The 23051-nt window shown below is 29.1% G+C and overlaps 1 pseudogene; it reads left to right on the top strand.

Annotated features, from left to right (window-relative positions):
* Positions 1-727: 727 nt before the first annotated feature.
* Positions 728-20830, top strand: LOC143220273 (cytochrome c oxidase subunit 1 pseudogene; annotated as a pseudogene).
* Positions 20831-23051: the final 2221 nt, after the last annotated feature.

The following is a 23051-nucleotide window of genomic DNA, read 5'->3' as shown; positions in this document are numbered from 1 at the left end:
CACATCGAGATCTCACAATTGCGCCATTACTCGTGGCAAAGATGATAAATTAAAAGCAGACACCGTTTTTCCTTACAATAGTGCGAAGAAGATAGCTGATATATCAGATGAAATGTGATCCTATTATAAATGTTAACGGAAAACGTTAGAATGGTATAGAATAATTATTATGGAGCTAATATCCGGGACCTCTTTAGTAAATGCATGGTACATCCACAAACAGTGAGGGACCAAGCGTCACCAAATCTAAAATTTAGAGAGAAAATTATTGATTATCTATTGATGTGTGTTGCGAATCCCTCTAGTGAAGAGCAAATAGGAAGTTAGACGGAAAAGACATTTTTTAAGTTCACACCAAGGACCCGCGAGGAAAAATGAGGAAAAGATGTAAAGATTGCTGCACACACATAAAAAACTTAAAGGGTACATAGTACGCCTCAAACAAAACAAAAAAAGTAATGACCTTTTGTAGCAGTTGTCCGGATAAGCCGGCACTTTGTTTAAAATGTTTTAAAAAATTGCATCGGTAACATAAGTCGTTATATTTTATTATATTTAATGTATTAATTAAATTGTACGTTACGTATTTTGTGTCAGATATTCGATCATAAGGAAGAAATGTTAATATATAATGTTAAATTAAGAAAATAACATTTTGTACTACGCATTTATTGAATAACAAACGTGGCCCATCGACGATGCATGCCGCCCCACAGAACAGTTTAGTATGGGCCACCGGCGGTTCATGCCGCAGCAGGGAACAGACAAGGACGGGGCACCGGTGAGTCAGGCCGGAGTCAATGTGTTAAGTTACAGTATCTATAAATATATGGACGACTGGGAAGAAGCGCATACGATACATTATCAAGGTAGGAGAAATTAACGAAGATAATAAAGTAGTGTCGCTCCGATCAACCGAACGTAACTTGAAGACCTCTCTAGCCCTGTCGCTGCGGAAGCTTAGGTACGTATACAAACAATCAGGTAAAATATCAATGAGTTTAACAGAATAATATCATAAACGTAAACTCAGATAACTCCAAAGACACTTTCATTCGGAAATACTATTTTTCAAACAAAAGGTTGATAATTATGTTAAAAATGGAAAATAGAACAGCTGGAAATAACATTGTGTATAAATAGATTGAAGCCTGGAAAAAAAATGCATGCGGTACAAAGTCAAGGTTTGGAAAATTAACGAAAATCTTCCACTCGTGCCACACGGAGATGCCGTACGCAACTACGAGACCTCGCCAGTCATATCGCTCCGAGAGCGTACGTACGTGTACAAGCATTCATATAGAATAACAACAAATTTAACACAGCATTGTCTTAAACGCACAATGAACTAATTAGTGAGACACATTTTTTAATGAATACAAATTTTGAAATTTAGAAAAATATCGAAAATATCATAACTGTAAATTACAGTATGCATAAGTAAATACAAAACTGCGAACGAATTCATAAAGTACAATATCAAGTTTAAAGAAATTAACGAATACTGTACAGTAGTGTGTCTCCGATCTACAGTACGTGGCTATAAATCCACTCCAGCCGTGTCACACTAGGCAGCAAAAGTGCGTATACAACCAATCATGTAAATTAAAAATAAGCTTGACAAAATAATGTCATACACGTGCGCTCATCTAATTCTAGAGCCACTTTTACTAGGAAATACAATTTTAGACTTAAAAAATTGGAAATTATTATGAAAATCGAAACGATTATACCTGTAACTTGCAGTGTGCAGAAACAAATGGAAGACTGCGGAAAAATGCATACGGTACAATATCATGGTTTGAGAATATAACAATGATCAATCACTAGTTTCACTCCGACTTACCGACCGCAGAAACAAACAACTCCAACCGTGTCCCTCCGGAATCGTAGGTACATACGCATACAATCGCATAAAATAACAGTCAGTTTAGCAAAATAACGTTCAAAACGTACGATCAAACTATACCAAAGACAGTTTTGCAACGGAATCCGAATTTTTATACCGAAAATCGAAAATTTTCATAAAAACTGACAATCTCTTAACAGTAAATTACAGTATGCGTAAATAAATGGTTGACCAGGAAAAAAGACATACAGTACAGTATCAAGGTTGAAGAAATTATCATCTAAATCATATAAATCATAATATATCATTTGAAATAACAAATAATTTAACAGAATATTGTCATAAACGTACACTCAACTAATTCCAGAGGCGCTTTTACTCAGATGTAAAATTTATTATGCTAAAAATAGAAAAGTTTGAAAAAGAAAACGAAAATATCGTAATGGTTAGTTACAGGATGTAGGCATTAGTAGAAATCTCCGACAGAAAGCAATCGGCGCAATATCAAGGTTATTCAAGTTAACAAGCACCCTACTGCAGTGTCGCTCCAATCTAGCGAACGCAACTACAAGGCCACTCTAGTCGTGTCGTTCCGGAAGCGTAGGATCATATGCAGATGTTCATATGGAATAACTATGTGTTTAACAATATATTGTCGTAAAAGTACACTCATCTAATTCCCACGGCACCTTTCCTCAAGAATACAATTCTTTAAATTAAAAATTGGAAATTATGCATGAAAACTGAACGCATCATAACAGTAAATTACAGTATGAGTAAATAAATTGAAAACTGAGAAAGAATGCATACGGTAAAAAAGCGAGGTTAACGAAAGTAACGTAGACCATTCAGTAGTGCCACTTCGTACTGCAGTATGCAACTACAAGAGCAATGCAATCGGTTCGCTGCTGCAGCGTACGTACGCATGCAGACAATCATGCATATAACAACAAATATAACGAAATATTGTCATAATCGTACACTCAACTATATTCAAACGCACTTTTACTATGATATAAAACCTTTTCAACTAAGAATTGAAAATTTTTAAACAAATCGAAAATATCTTAACACTGAATTACAGTATGCACATATAAATTGACGAATGGGATCAAATGAATACGGTACAATATCTAGGTTAGGGAAATAAAAGAATTAATAAAAATTATTAAAATTAAAATTAATATTATTAATAATTATAATTATTCAAATTAAAATTATTAATTAAATTAATTAAAATTAAGTTAAAGAAGTCAGTAGTGCAAAACGGATATGCCATATACCACTACAGGTCCACTTTCGGCGTGTCGCTCTGGAAGCTTTGGTTTTTATTCAGACCATCATATAATACAACAACGAATTAAACACAACTTTGGCGTTAAGGAAGACTTATCTAATTCAAAAGACACTTTTGCTACGAAGTGTAATTGTTTAAATTAAGAACTGGATACAATGAAAATTATGAAAATTTGAAAATATAGAAAAGAAAACGAAAATATCATAATATTAAATAAAAGTATGAATAAATATATTGAAGACTGGGAAAAAATACCCACAGCACAATATGAAGGCTAAAGAAATTAACATAGACCACCCAATAGTGTCGTTTCGATCAACCCATCGCAACTACAAGACCAATAAAGCCATGTCGCTCCGCAAGTGTAAGTACGAATATTAGCCAATCACACAAAATAACAAAAAGCGTGACAAAATATTGTCATAAACGTAAACTCAACTAATTTATACAGCACTTTTAAAAGAAATAAAATTTTTTTAAATGAAAATTAAATGTTTTGAGAATAATCGAAAATATCATACCATTGAATTACTGTATGTATAAATAAATGGGGAAAAATGCATGCGGTACAATATAAAGGATAATGAAATTAACGAGGAACGCTTAGTAATAGCACGCATGTCTGCCGTACGCTATTATAAATCCCGCCAGTGGTGTGGCACAAACAGCGAAGATACGCATACAGACAGTCATACAATATAACAATTAGCTTAACAAAATAACGCCACAAACATGCACTCATCTAATTCCAAAGACACTTTTACTATGAAACACAATCTTTTAAACTACAAATTGACAATTAGGTAAAAAATGTAATATATCAGGACAGTAAATTACAGCATATTCAAGTAAATGGAAAACTGTGAAAGAATGCATACCTTACAAAATCAAGATTAAAGATAATATCAAAAAGCATCCAGCAGTGCTGCTCCGTTCTGCAGTACGCAAATGCAAGACCACGCCAGTCCTGTCGCTACGGCAGCGAAGGTGTGCATACAGAAAGTCATGCAAAATAACAAAAGCATGACAAAATATTGTTATAAATGTGCACTCATCAAATTCCAAACTCCCTTTCACTATGTAATACAATTTTTTCAAATAAAAACTGGAAATTTTGAATGAAATGGAAAATATCTTACCAGTAAATTACAGTTTGTATTAATACATCGAAAATAGGGGAAAACTGCATACGGTACCTAATCAAGGTCAAAGAAATTAGCGAGGGTCATACAGTAGTGGCGCCCGATCTTCCATACTTAACTGCAAGCTCACTCCAGTCATGTGGCTCCGGTTGCGTAGCCCGAGTACAGATAATCGTATAATACAACAAGAAATTCAGCAAAATGTAGTCACAAACATACACTCAACAAATTCCAATGGCACATTTACTAAGAAATGCAATTTTTCTTTTGGAACATTGAATATTCTGAAGCTAGTCGAAAACATAACTGTTAATTATAGTATGTATATATAAATAGAAAACATGGAGAAAATGCACACGGGCAAAATCAAGGTTAGAGTAATAAACGATGATCATCCAGTAGTGCCGCACCGTTATGCCATATGCCACTACAGGTCCACCATAGGCGTGTCGCTCTGGAAGCGTAGGTTTGTTTTCTGACTATCATATAATACATCAACAAATTCAACAAAGTATTGGCATAAAGGCAGACTTATCTAATTCAAATGACACTTTTACTATGAAGTATAATTTTTTAAATTAGGAACTGGAAATTATGAATGAAATCGAAAATATTATAGCAGTAAGTTTTGGGATGTAGAGACAAAGAGGGAACTGTGTAAGAATGCATATGACACATCATTACGGTTATAGAAATAAACAAAGACTATGCAGCAGTGCCGCTGCGATCTAATAATCGCAACCCCAACTCCGATTCAGCCGCGTCGATACGGAAGCGAAGGTACGCGTACCGACAACCAAATAATACAACAACAAATTCAATAATATAATGTCATAAACGCACACTCAATTAATTCCAAGTACAAATTTACTAGGAAATACAATTTTTGAAATAAAAAATTGGGAATCATGAGAAAAATTGAAAGTATCAGGGTAATATATCGCAGTATGTATAAATAAATGGAAAATTGCGAAAAAATGCATACGGTACAATATCACGGTTAAAGGAACCAGCGAAAATATACAGTAGTATCGCTACGTTCGGTTGAATGCAGCATCAAACGACACGAACCATGTCCCTCCGGAGGCGCAGTTACATATACAAACAATGGTATAAAATAACAATAAGTATATCAAAGTAATGTCATAAGCGTACACTCTGCTAATTCCAAAGCACCTTAACTAAGAGATACAATTTTTTAGACTAAAAATTGACGATTCAGCAGAAAATTGAAAATATCATAACAGTAAATACCTCAATGCATATATAAATGGACGTCTGGGAAAAAATGCATACGGTACAATATCAAGGTTAAAGCAATTAACGAAAACCATCAAGTAGTGACACTCCGATTTTCAGGACGCAAATACACGACGTCGAGGGTCGAATCGCTCCTGCAGCGTAGGTACGTATACAGACAATCATATAGAGTAAGAATAATTTTAACCAAATAGTGTCATAAACGTACATTCAACTAATTACAAATACACTTTTACTGCGAAATACAATTTTCAAAGAAAAAATTGAAACCTTTGAAAAAATCGAAAATATGATAACAGTAAATTACACTATGCATAAATAATTGGAAAACTGCGAAACAATGCAAACGGCAAAATATCAAGGTTATCAAAATAATCGGAGACCATCAAGTAGTGTCGTTCTGATGTACCATACGCAACTCGAAGGGCACGCCAGTCGTGTTGTTCCTTAAGCGAAAGTACGTATACAGACAATTATATAAAATAGCAACAAGTTTAACAAAATATTGTCATAAACGTACACACAACTGATTCCAAAGACACTTTTACTAGGAAATACAATTTTCAATCTAAAAATTGAGTATTATGAAAAAAATCGAAAATATCATAACAGTAAATAACAGAATGTATAAATAAATGAATAAATTCGTAAAAAAATTCATACGGTGTAAAATCATGGTTACAGAAATTAACGAAGACCATCCAGTTTGCCGATCCGATCTGCCGTACGCACCTACAATTCCAGTCCAGCCGTGTCACTCCGGCAACGTAAGGACATTTACAGAGTATCATATAAAATAACAAAAAATTTATCAAAATATTTTCGTAAACGTGCACTCAACTCTTTCCAGGAACACTTTTCCTACATAATACAATTTTTGAAGTTAAAAATTTGAAATTTTGGAAAGAATCGAAAATATCATAACAGTAAATTACAGTATGTCGAAATAAATAGGAAACTGCAAATGAGTGCATACGAATTAATATCAAGGCTAGCGGAATTAACCAAGACCATATAGTATTCCCGCTCCGTTCTATCGTACGAAGCTACTTCTCCGCTCCAGGTTTGTCGCTCCGGAACTGTAGGTATGTTCACAGACAATCATACAAAATAACAATGCGTCTATCAAAATCGTTTCACAAACGTCACGCAACTAACTCCAAAGACACTTTCACTAAGAAATACAATTCATTTAACAAAAAATAGAAAACATTGAAAAAAATCGAATATACCATAATAATAAATTACAGTATGTATAAATTAACGGAAAGCTGCAAAAGAATGCATACGGTACAATATCAAGGACAGAGAAATTATCGAAGATCATGCAGTAGTGCCGCTGCGTTCTAGCGACAGCAACTACAAGATAATTCCTGCCGTGTGGATCCATAAGTATAGGTACTTATGCCGAAAATCGTATAAAATATCAATAAGTTTAAAAAGATCATGTCACAACCGTACAGTCAACTCATTGTAAAGGCACATTTAGTAAGAAATGCAATTTCTAGAACTACGACTTGAAAATTTTGAATGAAATCGAAAATATCTTAAGAGTAAATTACAGTACGTATAAATAATTTGCCGTATGGGAAGAAATGCATACGGTACAATATCTAGATTTCCGAAATTAAAGAAGAGCATTCAGTAGTGTCGCTACGATATACCGAACGCAACTGTAAGAGCACTCCATCCGTGTCGCTCCGGAAGCGTAGGTATGTATATTAACAATCATATAATGTAACAAAAAACATTACGAGGTGGGATCATAAACGTAGACGCAACTAATTCCAAGTACAGGTTTACTAAGAAATGAAATATTTGAATGTAAAAATTGAATATTATGAAAGAAGATCGAAAATATCGTAACAGTAAATTATATAGTTTATAAATAAACGGCAGACTGTGAAAAAATGCATGTGGTTCAAAATCAAGGATAATCAAATTAAGGGAGGACATCCTGTAGTGTCGCTCCAATCTGTCGTACACAACAGGACTTCACCAATTGTGTCCCTCCGGCAGCGGACGTACGTATGCAGACAGTCATATAAAATAACAAAGAATTTAACATGATATTGCCATAATCCTAAACACCAAGCGTAACGTAATATTGTCATAAACGTAAGCACAACTAACTCAAAAGACACTATTATGAAGGAATACAATTTACAAAATCAAAAGTTGTCAATTATGAAAAAAAATCGATGATACCATGACAGTAAATTACAGTATGTAAAATACATACAAGGGCAACGACAAAAGCACAATAGCCGGATCGCTCTGGAGGAATAGGTATATATACCGACAATGGCATATAATAACAAAAAGTTTAACAAGATAGTGTCATTGCCGTACACCCATTTAATTTCAAGACATGTTTTGTAAAAAATACATTCTTTCAAATTAAAGATTGGAATGTTTTAAGAAAATCGAAGATATCATAACAGTAGATTACAGTATGTAGAAATAAATTGAAAACTGCGAAAGAATATCATGGTTAAAGGAATTAACGCAGAACATACAATATTGTCCCCTCCGATCTACCGAACGCAACAGCAAGACCACTCCAGTCGTGTCGCTCCGGCAGTGGGGATATGTGTACAAACAATCGTATAAAATAAAAATAAGTATAACAAAGTATCATCATATACTTAAACACTCAACTAATTCCAAGCACTCGTTTGCTAAGAAATCTAATTTTTTTAAATAAAGATCGAATATTTTGAAAAAAAAGAAAATGGAACATACCATGACAGCATATTACTGTACATATAAGTAATTGAAAACTGGAAGGAAATGCATACGGTACAAGATCAAAGTCAAAGGAATTATCGTAGACCATCCAATATTCCACTCCGATATGCGGTACGCAACTACAAGGCGACGCCAGTCGTGTCTCTCCGAAAGCGTAGGTACGCATAGAGACAATCATGTAAAATAGCAGTTAGTTTAACGAAATGATGTCATAAGCCTACTCTAATTTAACTCCAAACACGCTTCTTCTGCGAAATACAATTTTTTATCCTAATGATTAAAATTTTGAAAAAAGTCGGAAGTACCCTAATAGTGACTTTCAGTATTTATAAATAAATAGAAAACTGCGAATGGATGCATACGGTACAGTCTTATGGTTGAAGAAATTATCGAAGACCATCCAGTAGAGCCACCTCGATCTGCAGTACGCAGCTGCAAGCCCACGCTGGTCGTGTCGCTCGCGAAGCGTAGATGCGTACACAGACAATCACAGATGTCAATAACGAGTTTAACAAAGTACTGTCTTCAGTGGAAACCAAACCAATTCAAACGAAACCGTTACATAGGTATACAGGTATATAAATTAAAAATTGGAAATTTTGAATGAAATCAAAGATATAACACTAAATTAGAATATGTTTAAATAAATATGAAACATGGGGAGAAATGCATACGGGTCAAAATCAAGGGTGAAGAAATAAAGGAAGATCATGCAGTTGTGCCGCACCGTCATCCCGTACGCAAAAGCATGACATCGCCAGTCGCGTTGCACCCGCAGCGTAGGTAAATGTATAGAGAATCATATAAAATATCAATATGTTTAACAAAATTTTATCATAAACGTAAACTCAACTGATTCCAAAGTCACATCCCATAAGGAATGCAATTTTTTAAACTAAAAATTGGAAATCTTGAAAAATCGGAAATGCCATAACAGTAAATTTGAGTATGTACAAGTAAATTAAAAATGGCCGAAAATTCCTGCGGTTCAAAGTCATGGTTAAACCGACAGACGATGAACATACTGTTGTGTCGCTCGGATCGACCGTGCGAAGCAGTAGGACGACTACAGCCGTGTCAGTACGGAAGCGTAGATAAATATACGGAAAATCATATAAAATAACAGTAAGTTAACGAAATATTGTCATACACGTACATATGAATAATTGTAAAGACAATTTTACTAAGTAATACAACGTTTTGTAATGAAAATTGAGAATATCATAATTTGAAATTACAGCTTGTAGACGCAAATGGAAAACTGCGAAATAATGCATACGGTACAACATCAGGGTTAAAGAAATGAACAAAGACCATATGTCAGTGTTACTCCGATTAGCGAACGCAACTACAGGACCACTCCTGTTGTGTCGCTCCTGCAGCGTAGGTACGTGTACAGGCAATCATATAAAATAAAAATATGTTGATCGAAATATCATCACATACGTTCGCTCCACTAATTACATAGGCACTTTCACTACGAAATACAATTTCTGAAGTTACAAATTGGAAAATTTGATGAAAATCTTGCATACCATCACAGTAAATTGCAATAAGTATAAACAAATGGCAAACTGCCAAAGAATGCATATGGTACAAAATCAAGAATGAAGGTATTATCGAAGACAAATTAGTTGTGCCGCTCCGATCTGCCGAACGCAACAACAAGACCACACCAGTCGTGTCTCTCCGGATGCGTAGGTTCTTATAAAGGCAGTTATGTGAAATAACAATGTTTTTTAGAAGATACTGTCATAAACATACACACAAATAATTCCAACGGCAGTTTTCCAAAAAATTCAATTTTCCAAATTAGAAATTTGAAATTTGAGATATATGGAGAATGTCATGCAGTAAATCGCAGTATGTATAAATAAAAGGAAAATTGCGAAGGAATGCATACGGTTCAATATCTAAGGTAAAGAATTTAGCGAGATCATGCAGTAGCGTCGCTGAGATCGACCGAATGCAGCAACATACGTCTCCAACCATGTACGACCGGATGCGCAGCTACGTATACAAGCAATGGTATAAAATACAATAATTTTAAAAAAATAGTGTCATAAACGTACGCTCAACTAATTCCAATGGCATTTTGACCGAGAAATAACATTTTTTAAAATAAAAATTGAAAATTTTGATGAAAATCGAAAATATCATAACAGTAAATCAGAATACTTGTAAATAAATAGAACACTGCGAAAAAATGCATACGGCTCAGAACGAAGGTTATAGAAATTACCAAGGACCATCCAATGTTTCACACCGATCTGATATACGCGACTACCAGACGTCACCACTCGTGTAGCTCCAGCAACTTAGGAACGTATAGAGACAATCGTATAAAGTAACAATAAGTTCAACAGAATATTATGATGAACGTGCACTCATCTAATTATAATGACGCTTTTACTGAAGGAAATACAATTTTTTAAAATACAAATTGAAAATGTACAAGAAAATTGAAAATATCATAACAGGAAATTACAATATTTATAAATAAATGGAAAACCGCGAAAGAATGTCTTCGGTACAATAGAATGGTTAAAGAGATCGCCAGTCGTTTCGTTCCGGCAGCAAACGTACGAACACAGAACATATAACATAGCAGTAAGTATATCAAAATATTGTCATAAATGTACACTCAACTAATTCGAAGGCACTCTACCTAAATAATACAATTTTTAAATGTAAAAATTAGTAATTTTGAAAAAAATCGAAAATATCATTACCGTAAATTACAGTATGTATAAATAAATGGAAAACTGGGATGAATGCATGCGTTAGAATATCAAGGTTAGATGAAATTATCGAAGACCACTCAGTAGCGACGCTCCGTTCTATCGAACGCATCTACGAGACCACTCCAATCGTGTCGCACAGGAAGCGTAGGTACGTATATAGACAATCATATAAATTAAATATAAGTTTAACAAAATATTGTAATAATAGTACACTCAGCTAATTCCAAAGCACTTCTACCACGAGAAACAGTTTTTTAAACTAAAAATTGCAAATTTTTTTAAAATCGAAAACATCATACAGTAAATAACAGCAATTATAAATAAATACAATGCTGAGGAAGAATTTATACGGTACAATATTGTGATTTATGAAATGGAAGCGGAACTTCCAGTTTCGATCTGCAGTACACACCTGCAAGGCCACACCAGTCCTGTCGCTCTGACAGCGTAGGTACGTATACTGACAAACATATAAACTAACAGGGAATTTAACATAATATTGACATAACGATCGCACAATATTTTCAACGACACATTTATTAGGAAATACAATTTTTTAATCTAAAAATTGAAATTTATGAAAAAGAATAGAAAATATCATAACAGTAAATAACATAATGTATAAATGAATGGAAAAATTGGGAGAAAATGCATACTGTGTAAAATCATGGTTAACGAAATTAAGGAAGACCATCCAGTATGCCGCTCCGATTTGCCGTACGCGCCAACAAGTCCAATCCAGCCGTGTCCCTCCGGCAACGTAAGTGCATATAGAGAATATCATATAGAGCATCACTAAGTTCTACAAAATAATATTCCTGAACGTACAGTCGGTCAATTATAAGGACACTATTACAAGAAGGTTAAATTTTTTTTCATTATAAATTGAAAATTTCGGATAAACTGTAAATATCATAATAGCAAAATTTAGTGTGTAGAAATAAATAGAAAACTGCGCAAGAATGCATACGGTACAATATTATGATTAGTGAAATAATCAGAGAGCACACAGCAGTGTCGCCCCGATCTAACGAACGCTACTACATGAGCACTGCAGCTGTGTCGCTTCAGAAGCGTAGGCACGGATAGAGACAATCCTATAGCATAACCAAGAATTTAACAAAATATTGTCATAGAGGTACACTCACCTATTTCCAAAGACCCTTTTCATAAGAAATACAATTACTTACATTAAAAATAGGATATTTTGACGTAATCGAAAAGTCATAACAGTAAATTATAGTATGTGGATGCAAGTAGAAATCTGTGAAAGGATGCATACAGTACGATATCAACGATAATGAAATTAACGGAAATGTCGATAATGTCCATTCGTTCGACCGTACGTATCTGCAGGACACTTCAATCGTGTTTCTCCGGCAGCGCAGGTACATTTAAAGGCAATAATATAAAATAACAAATAATGTAACAAAATATTGTCATAGAGGTACACTCAACTATTTCCAAAGATCCTTTTCCTAAGAAATACAATTACCTACACTAAAAATAGGATATTTATAAGTAATCGAAAAATCATAAAATTAAATTACAGTATGTAGAAGCAAGTAGAAATCTGTGAAAGAATGCATACAGTACGATATCAAAGATAATGAAATTAACGGAAATGTCGGTAATGTCCATCCGTTCGACCGTACGCAACTGCAGGACCACTTCAATCGTTTTACTCCGGCAGCGCAGGTACATTTAGAGGCAATCATATAAAATAACAAATAATGTAACAAAATATTGTCATAAGCGTACGCACAAATAATTCCAACGCCACACTTACAACGAAATACAATTTTTTCAACTAAAAATAGTAACTTTTGAAGATAATCGTACATGCCGTATCAGTAAATTACAGTGTACGGAATGTAAAATATTTCTATGAAAGAATTAGTACGCTACAATATTAAGATTAAAAATGCTAACAAAGACCATAGAACACTGTGGCTACGATCTACCGAACGGAACTACAAGGCCAATTCAGCCCTCTCGCTCAGAAACGGTAGGTACGTATGCAGACAATCGTGTTAAATAACAGTAATAATAAGAAAATAATGTCATAATCGTACAGTTCACTAATTCCAAGGAGACATTTACTATGAAATACAATTTTTATACTAGAAATATAAAATCTAAAAATAAATCGATATGTATATATAAATGGAAGGATGGGGAAAATGCATACGGTACTGTATCAAGGATATAGAAATTAACAAAGGCCATCCAGGAGTGCCGCTCTGATATACCATACGCAACAACCAGACAACTCCAGTCGTATCTATACGGAAACGTAGGTGCGTATACAGACAATCGCATAATATAACAATAAGATTAGTAACATAATGTCCAAGACGTACACTCTACTTATTACAAAGCCACTTTTACTGACAAATACAATGTTAAAAGTAAAAATAGATAATTACAAAAAAAATCCAATATACCATAACAGTAAATTACAGCATGTGTAGATAAATGTTAAACTGCGATAGATTGCATACGGCATAGTATTGTGGTTAATGAAATCAACGAAGGCTGTCCAGTAGTGTCACTCCACAGTGCCATACGCAACTACAAGAGGAGTGCGTTCGAATCGCTGCGACAGCGTTCGTGCGCATGCAGACAATCATGCAAATAACAATAAATTAACAAAATATTGTCATAAACGTACACTCAACTAATTAAAATGTCACTTCTCGTGAGGAATACAATGTTTTAAACTAAGGACAGAAAATCTTGAAGAAAATCGAAAATATCATAACAGTGCAATACAATATGTACATATAAATGGGAGGCTAGCAAGGAATGCATACGATAAAGAATCATGGTTAACGAAATTAACGAGGACCATCCAGTAGTGCAACTCCGAACTGCCGTAGGCAACAACAAATCATCGTCAGTGGTGTAGGTGCGGCAGCGGAAGTACGTATACAGACAATCACATAAAATAACAATGATATTGTCATAAACCTTAACTGACATAATTCACATGAAATTTTTATCAGAAAAACAATTTTTTATAAGAAATATTGAAAGCTTTGGAAAGCAAGGAATATATCACAGAAGTAAACCACGTCATGTAGAAATAAATAGAAAAACGCGGGAGAATGCATACGATAAAATATTGTGGTTGAAGAAATGAACAAAGACAATCCAGTAGAGCCACTCCGTTCTGTCCTACGCAACTCCAAGTCCTCGCAAGTATTTCCCGCCCTACACCGCAGGTTCGCTTACAGGCAATAATACAAAATACAGAAACGTGAAATAAAAATACGTTTAACAAAATAATATCATAAACATACACTGAAGTAATTCCAAGGACACTTTTACAATGAGATATAATCTTTTAAATTTAAATTTAAATTTTCGAGGAAGATCGAAAATATAATAAGATTAAAAACCCGTAATTATAATACATGGAACACTAGAAAAAAGTACATACGGAACAAAATCAAGGTTGAAGAAGTTAACGAAGCTCGACCAGATTTCCGTTCTGTTCTGCCGTACGTAACTACAAGACCACTCTTCTGTGTAGAGAAGCTTCTGTTAGAAGCGACAGTGTGCCTACAGGAAATTATATGAAATAAAAACAACTATAACAAAATAATGTCATAAACTTAAACTCAGCATGTCCCCAACGCACTTCTACTGAGGAATAAACAATTTTAAAATAAAAATTGAAAATTTTGAAAAAGAATTGAAAATATTGTAGCATTATATTGCAGAATGTATAGTTGAATGGATCAATTCGGGAAACAATGTATATGGTTCAAAATGACGGTCGGAGAAAGTTGCGAAGACCATCCAGTATGGCGCATCAATCTGCCGTACGCTACTACAAGTCTACTCCAGCCGTGTTGCTTCAGAAGCGAAGGGACGTGCACAGACAATCATATAAAATAACAATAGGTTAAACCAAATATCGTCATAACCGTACACTGAACCAATTACAAAGACATTCTTACAACGGAATACAATCTTTTAATCCAAAATGAGAAAATTTTCAAAAAAATCGGAAATTTCATTGCAGTATATTACAGTACGAATACATAAATGGACAGCTGGGAAAAATGCATTTGGTACAATATTAATGTTATTGAAATTAACAAAATCCATACAGTGGTTTCGCTCCGATCTCCCGAACACAATTACAAGACCACACCAGTCCAATCGATCCGTTGGTACGTATAGAAACTCTCATATAGAATATCAATGAATGTATCAAAATATTGTCATAATCATACACTGAACTAATTGCAAGGGCACATTTCTTGTGATATACATTTTTTAATTTAAAGAATTTGAAAGTTTGAGAATAGTAATATATATTATAACAGTGAATTACAGCATGCATAAATAAATGGATGGCTGGGAAGAACGCATACGGTACGTAATCAGGGAAAGGGATTTAACGACGTCAATACAGTACGGTCGCTCCAATCTGCCGAATGCAGCAACACGACCACTCCAGACGTGTCTTTCCGGAAGCGTACGTTCGTATACAGACAGTCATATGAAATAACAATGTGTTCTAGAAAATATTGTCATAAATATACACTAAAATAATTCCAAAGGCATTTTTCCAAAATATACAATTTTCCAAGTTAAAAATTGGAAATTATATGAAAAATTGAAATATCACAGCAGTAAATCGCAGTATGTATAAATAAGTTGAAAACTGTGAAGGAATGCATGCGGTACAATATCAAGGTTAATGAAATTCACAAAGCCCATATGCAAGCGTCGCACCTATCATGTGAGCGCAACTACAACATAACTCCAGTCGTGTCGTTTCGGAAGTGCAGATACGTATACATACAATCGTATAAAATAACAATATCGCTAACAAAATTGTGTCACAAACGTGAACTCAACTAACTCGACTGAATCTTTTACTGAGATATATAATTTTTTATATTAAGAATTGTAAATTTTGAAACAAATCGAAAATGCCAGAACAGTAATTTACAGTACGTATAATGAAATGGAAAACTGGGGAAAAATGCATGCGATACAATATCAAGGTTAACGAAATTAGCGAAGACCATGAGGTAGTGCCGCTCTGATCTACAGAAAGCAACTACAAGGCAAACTCCAATCGTGTCGCGCATGGCAGCGTAGCTGCGTATAGGGACAATCATTTAAAATGACATTAAGTTCAACAATATAATATAATAAACAAACACTCACATAATACCAAAGACACTTTTATTGATAAATACAATTTTTTAAACTAGCAATAGATACTTTTGAAAAAAAAAATCCAAAATATCCAAGCTGTAAATGACAGTGAGTAGAAGTAAATAGAAATCTGCGAAGGAATACGAACGGTACAATATAGAGTTTAAGGAAATTAACAAAGACCACATACGAGCGTCGCACCTATTTTGAGAACGCAACTACAACATAACTCTAGCTGTGTCGTTCCGGAAGTGCAGGTACGTACACAGACTATCGCATAAAATAACATTAAGATTAACAAAATAATGTAAGAAACGTACAATCAACTAATTCTGATGACACGTTTACTAAGGAATACAATTTTTTGAAATAAAAATTGAAAATTTCTTGTGCAAAATTAGCTCTATTGATATTTTCGGCTAGTAGTGGTAAGCTAATTTATTGCATATATAATACGAAAATTTATTGTATTGAAATTTTTAGATTTATCGTACATAATTAGCTCTATTGATATTTGCAACTAGTATTGGGGTGAGCTAATTTTATTGCATATATAATATGAAAATTTGTTATATTGAATATTTTGGATTTTATGGTGTAAAATTAGCTCTACTGATATTTTCGACTAGTTTGGTGGTGAGTTTATTTTATTGCATATATAATATGTAAATTTGTTCCACTGAAATTTTTTACTGTTGACAAATTTCATTACAATTCTAAATATAAATAGGCTAATTATTAAGCTTATAGATTCATAATCCATCGATAAATTGTAAGATAATATTTTATATGAAATTTATATTTAATAATTAATTTTATGTTACTATAATAAATAATTAATTTTATACTATTTCAGGCGAGTAGTATATATTTAACTTTATACTATTATAACTAATTTTATACTATTAAAATTGATTTTATATTATTTTAGTCGAGTAGTGTAGATTTAATTTCATACTATTATAATTAATTTTATACTATTTTAGTCGAGCGGTATAGATTTAATTTTATATTATTAGAATTAATTTTATACTATTTTAGTCGAGTTAGTCGAGTAGTATAGATTTAATTTCATATTATTATAATTAGTTAATTTTATACCATTTTCTTCGAGTAGTATAGATTTTATTTTATATTATTATAAATAACTAATTTTATACTATTTTAGATGAGTAGTAAAGATTTAATATTATATTATTATTATAAATATTTAATTTTATGCTGTTTTAATAGTATAGATTTAATTTTATATTATTATAATTAATTTTATACTATTTTAATAGTATGTATTTAATTTCACATTATTATTTTTAATTTTATACTACCTTAGTCGAGTAGTATTGATTTAATTTTATACTATTGTTATAAATAATTAATTCTACTATAAAATTTATAAATACTAAAAATTATTTTTAATATTTTAAAGGTTTTAAATTTAATGTATTTTTAATATTTATAGGTTTATTAATTTATTTAAGGTCACAAAACCTATAATTATTAATTAATTTTAATATTTTATAGGTTTTGAATTTAATTTATTTAATGATACGAAACATATAAATATTAAAAATATATTTTAATATTTTATAGGTCTTAAAATTAATTTATTTAAGAATATAAAATTTATAAATATTAAAAACAAATTTTAATATTTTTTTGGGTTTAGGTTTTAAATTTAATTTATATATAAATATAAAATTATAAATGTTAAAAATTATTTATTTTATTATTTTATATATTTTTTTATTTAATTTATTCATAATAATTTATTATATATATAATAATATGTCTGATAATGGAATATTTAGATAAAATATTTATGTAAATTTATTTACTACTATTAGTTATAAAAATATTGATATAATATTAAAAATTATAGTATAATTTAATTTGAAATAAATTATATAAATTAATTTTAAAAAATAAATCTATAAAATTTATATATTAAATTTTTATTTTATATTTATTCTTTTTATTATTATCAAATGTTATTTTAAAGCGATTTAATTTTGGGATGGTAATATTTATTAGAATTAGAGTAATTAATTTAAATTCTAATAATAACTTATCAAGTTTAATGACTTTTCGTATATCAATTATTTCTAGAATTTTATTGGTAATTTTTCTAATAAATTTAATAAATTTGGTTGAAGTAACTTATTTAAGAAATTTATTAAATTGTTTTTTATTTATTTCATTGATAATAAAATTAGGATTATTTTCTTTTCATTTTTTAATAATTAAATCTTATGAATTAATAAATTGGAATTGTATTTTTTTATCGTCAACTTTAATAAAATTTATTACTTTAAATTTTTATTGTTTAATTTTAAAATTAGATTATAAAATAATTTTGTTTGGAATTCTCCGAATTTTATATTTATATATTTATATATTAAAATTAATTAATATAAAAAAATTAATAGATGTTCAACTTTAATGTTAAATTAAATATTAATAAATTGTTTATTATATTAATGAAAAATATATTTTTTTATTAATATTATTTTATACATTAATTATTTATATGTTATTATTTATATTATATAAATATAAATTTATAGATAATAATTTAAATATTTTTATACTAAATTATAAAAATAATTTAATTATTTTATTTATATTCATTTTATTAATTTATTCAATTTTACCAATTTTTTTTCTTTATTATTAAATGATTATTGATTAAAAATTTTATATTTATTACTGAATATAATATATTTATTAGATTTATAATTTTATTAATTAGAAATGTTTATTTATATTGTTGTATAAAATTTATTATATTTTTATTCCTAAATATAAATTTTTATTTAAAAAAATTTGTTATTAGTTATAATCTTTAGTTTAATTTTTTGATATTTCTTTTTTATTATTTAATATTTTGATAGTATTTATGTTTAATATATTATAAATATTAAATAATTAACATATTCTATGTGTATAATTTTAAATTTGCCATTTAACGTTTTTTTAAACTATAATTAAAAATTAATAAATATAAATAGTATTATGTCTTATAAAAGAAATGAATTGTATACTTATTAATAAGAATTTAACATTTTTCAATACTATAAAAATTTTAAGTTAAATTAACAACCATTAATTTTCAAAATAAAAAATAAATTTTAAATTAGGTTTTAATTAAATGATTAATATCAGAAAATCATAAGGATATTGGCATTCTTTACATTACATTAGCTATATGATCAGGAATAATTGGATCCTCTTTTAGATTTTTAATTCGCGTAGAATTAAGAATTCTTGGAATGTTTTTAAATAATGATATATTATATAATTCTTTAGTTACAAGTCATGAATTTTTAATAATATTGTTTATAGATATACCTTTTTTAATTGGGGAATTTGGTAATTGATTAATTCCTTTAATATTAAGATCACCTGATACATCATTTCCTCGAATAAATAATATTAGATATTGATTATTACCTCCATCATTATTATAATTATTAACTGGAAGAATTTTTAATTTTATACCTGGAACTGGTTGTACTGTATATCCTCCTTTACCTAATTATGTTTTTCGTTCATCTCCGTCTGCAGATTAAAAATTTTTTCTCTCCGTATGTCTGTTATTTCATCACTTATAGGAGCTATAAATTTAATAACGACAATTATATGATTAAAAACCTTTAGATTAGATTTAAATAAAATACCTTTATTTCCATGATCTGTTTTTTTTACGATAATTTTATTATTATCATTTTTACCTGTAGCAGCAGGAGCTATTACAATATTATTATTTGATCGTAATTCTAATACACTTTTCTTTGATCCTATAGGAGGAAGAGATCCTGTATTATATCAACATTTATTTTGATTTTATGGTCATCCAGAAGTTTAAATTTTAATTTTATCTGGTTTTGAATTAATTTTGCAAATTATTATAAATGAAAATGGTAAAAAAGAAGTATTTGTTAATTTAGGAATAATTTATGCATTATTAGAGATTGGATTTTTAGGTTTTACTGTTTGAGCACATCATATATTTACTATTGGATTAGATGCAGATACTCGTGCTTATTTTACTTCAGCAACAATACTTATTGCTGTTCCTACTGGAATTAAAGTTAGTAGATAATTAGCAACTTATTATGGTTCAAAATTTGAAATAAATAATTCTGTTATATCATCTTTACGTTTTATTTTATTGTTTGCAATTGAATGATTAACAGGAATTATATTATCTAATTCATCTATTGATATTATTTTACATGATACATATTATGCTGTTGCTCATTTTCATTATGTTTTATCAATAGGAGCTGTTTTTTCTATTATTTCAAGATTTATTCACTGATATCCTATAACCACTGGTCATAAAAAATGATTAGTATATCAATTTTTAATAATATTTATTGGAGTAAATTTAACATTTTTTCCTCAACATTTTTTAGGTTTAATAGGAATACATGGACGTTATTCTGATTATCATGATTCTCAATATTGTTGAAAACTATTATCTTCAATTGGATCTATTATTCCATTAAATAGAATAATTTTTTTATTATTTTTAATTTTAGAAAGTTTAATTTGTAAACGTTTATTATTATTTAAATTTTATCAATCATCTTTAGAATGAATAATAAATCCTCCATTAAATCATTCATTTAATGAGTGTAGAATTTTAATAATTAAAAAATTTTAATATGGCTGAAAATTTCAATGAATTTATAATTCAATTATATAAAATTTAATTTTATTATTAAAAATAGCAACAAGAAATATATTTTTTTTTCAAAATTCAATTTCGTTTTATTCTGACAATTTCAGTTATTTACATAATTTTATTATAATATTTATATTAATAATTATTGTTTTTACTTCATATTTAATTGTTGATACTTTATATAACAAATTAATTAATTTATATTTATTAAAAAATCATTTAATTGAAGTAAATTGAACAATTACTCCAATAACGATTTTGTTATTTATTTGTTTTCCATCCTTAAAGATTTTATATTTTATTGATGACTTATTAAATCAATATTTCAAATCAATATTAATGTATGAATCAATAAATCAATTTCGATAATTAGATACAGATAATCGAATAGTTATTCCTATGAAATTACCATTACGTTTATTAGTTACATCAACTCATGTGATTCATTCTTGAACTGTACCACCCTTAGGTATTAAAATTTTATATAAACTACGTAAAAAATTGGAATTCTTATTCACCAAATTTATTAACAATAAATTACCTGTAGTTTGGATTCAATTAAAAACAATATATATATATTATTATATTATATATCTTTTATTTCTGAAAACAATATTTTCTTTAAACCATTTCAATTTTATTAATATAATCAATTAAAATATTCATTTAGTGATTCAATTAATGAAATATTAAGTAAAAAAAATTTTTAAAAAATTAATAATTCTATATAATACTTTACATTATGTAGAATACATATAATGTACTTAATTATTACTTTTAATTTTTACTTTTATTATATTATATATATATATAAGTATACAATGAAAGTAAAAATTATACATTTAATTTCGACTTAAAAATTTGATTTATAAAAATCTTATATATAATATACAAATAAATAAATAATTTAATTAAAAGTATTAATAATAAAAATATAAAAATTTATAATATAATAAATTTTAAAATTAAAATAGATATTGATTTTATTTAATAATAATCCAAATTTACTTGTAATTAATTCAAAAGTAATTTTTTCAGGTATGATTTCATATAAATAAATATATTGTAGTGATTTCAAATAAGATATTTTATAAATTAAATTTAAATGTATAAAATTATAATAAAATATTATAATGTTTTATTAAATAACAATTTATTTAAAATTATATTTAAAGAATCTTAATATAAATATTATAAAGATTAATATTTGTATAAAATAATTTTAAATTATAGTTCCTAACATGAACATTAAATTAAATATAATTTTACTTAAAAAAATTCTAAAAATTATTATAATTAATATACAAAAATTTATTAAATTATCTTCGTTAATATAAATTAAATTAAAATTTAAATTTTTATTTAACAGAATTATTACAATTCGGAAAGAATATCGAATATTTGTTATTGTTCTAATAATTAAATTTAAATTTCTAAATAAATTTATTTCTGAAATAAAATAACATTCAATTATTAAATCTTTAGAATAAAGTCCAGCTAGAAAAGGAAAACCTATTAAGCTAAATAAAGAAAATGTAAAAATTAATCTTCTTATTGGATAAATATAAAATATTCCATTATCAAATTTATAATTTTGATTATTATTTAAATTATGGATATAACTTCATACACATATAAATATAAAAGATTTAAATATTGCATGAACAAATAAATGTGAAAAAGCTAAATCCTTTAATTTTTAAAATAAAATTCTCATTATGAAACTTAATTGACTTAAAGTAGAATATGCAACAATTTTTTGAGTATGTAATTCAAAATTTGCAGACATTCCTGAATAAAATGTTGTTGATCTAGAAATTAATAGAATAAAATTTTTATAATTCATTTCAAATAATTCTAAATATCGAAATTATAAATATACACCTGCTGTTACTAATGTTGAAGAATGAACTAAAGATGAAACTGTTGATGGAGCTGTTATAGCTATCGGTAATCATGTACAAAATGGAATTTGTGCTCTTTTAGTATAAATTATTATAATAAATAAAATTATTAATAAATTATTAAATTTATATAGTAATAAATTTCATCAACCAAATATAATTATTATAGAAATTAATATTCATAAAGGACAATCACCTAAACGATTTAAAATAATCGTTAATATTCCTGA

Source organism: Lasioglossum baleicum, unplaced genomic scaffold (genome assembly GCF_051020765.1).
Source record: "Lasioglossum baleicum unplaced genomic scaffold, iyLasBale1 scaffold0594, whole genome shotgun sequence".
Lineage (NCBI taxonomy): Eukaryota > Metazoa > Arthropoda > Insecta > Hymenoptera > Halictidae > Lasioglossum > Lasioglossum baleicum.
Note: the sequence above shows the minus strand (reverse complement) of the source record. Positions and strands in the feature narration are given on the sequence as shown.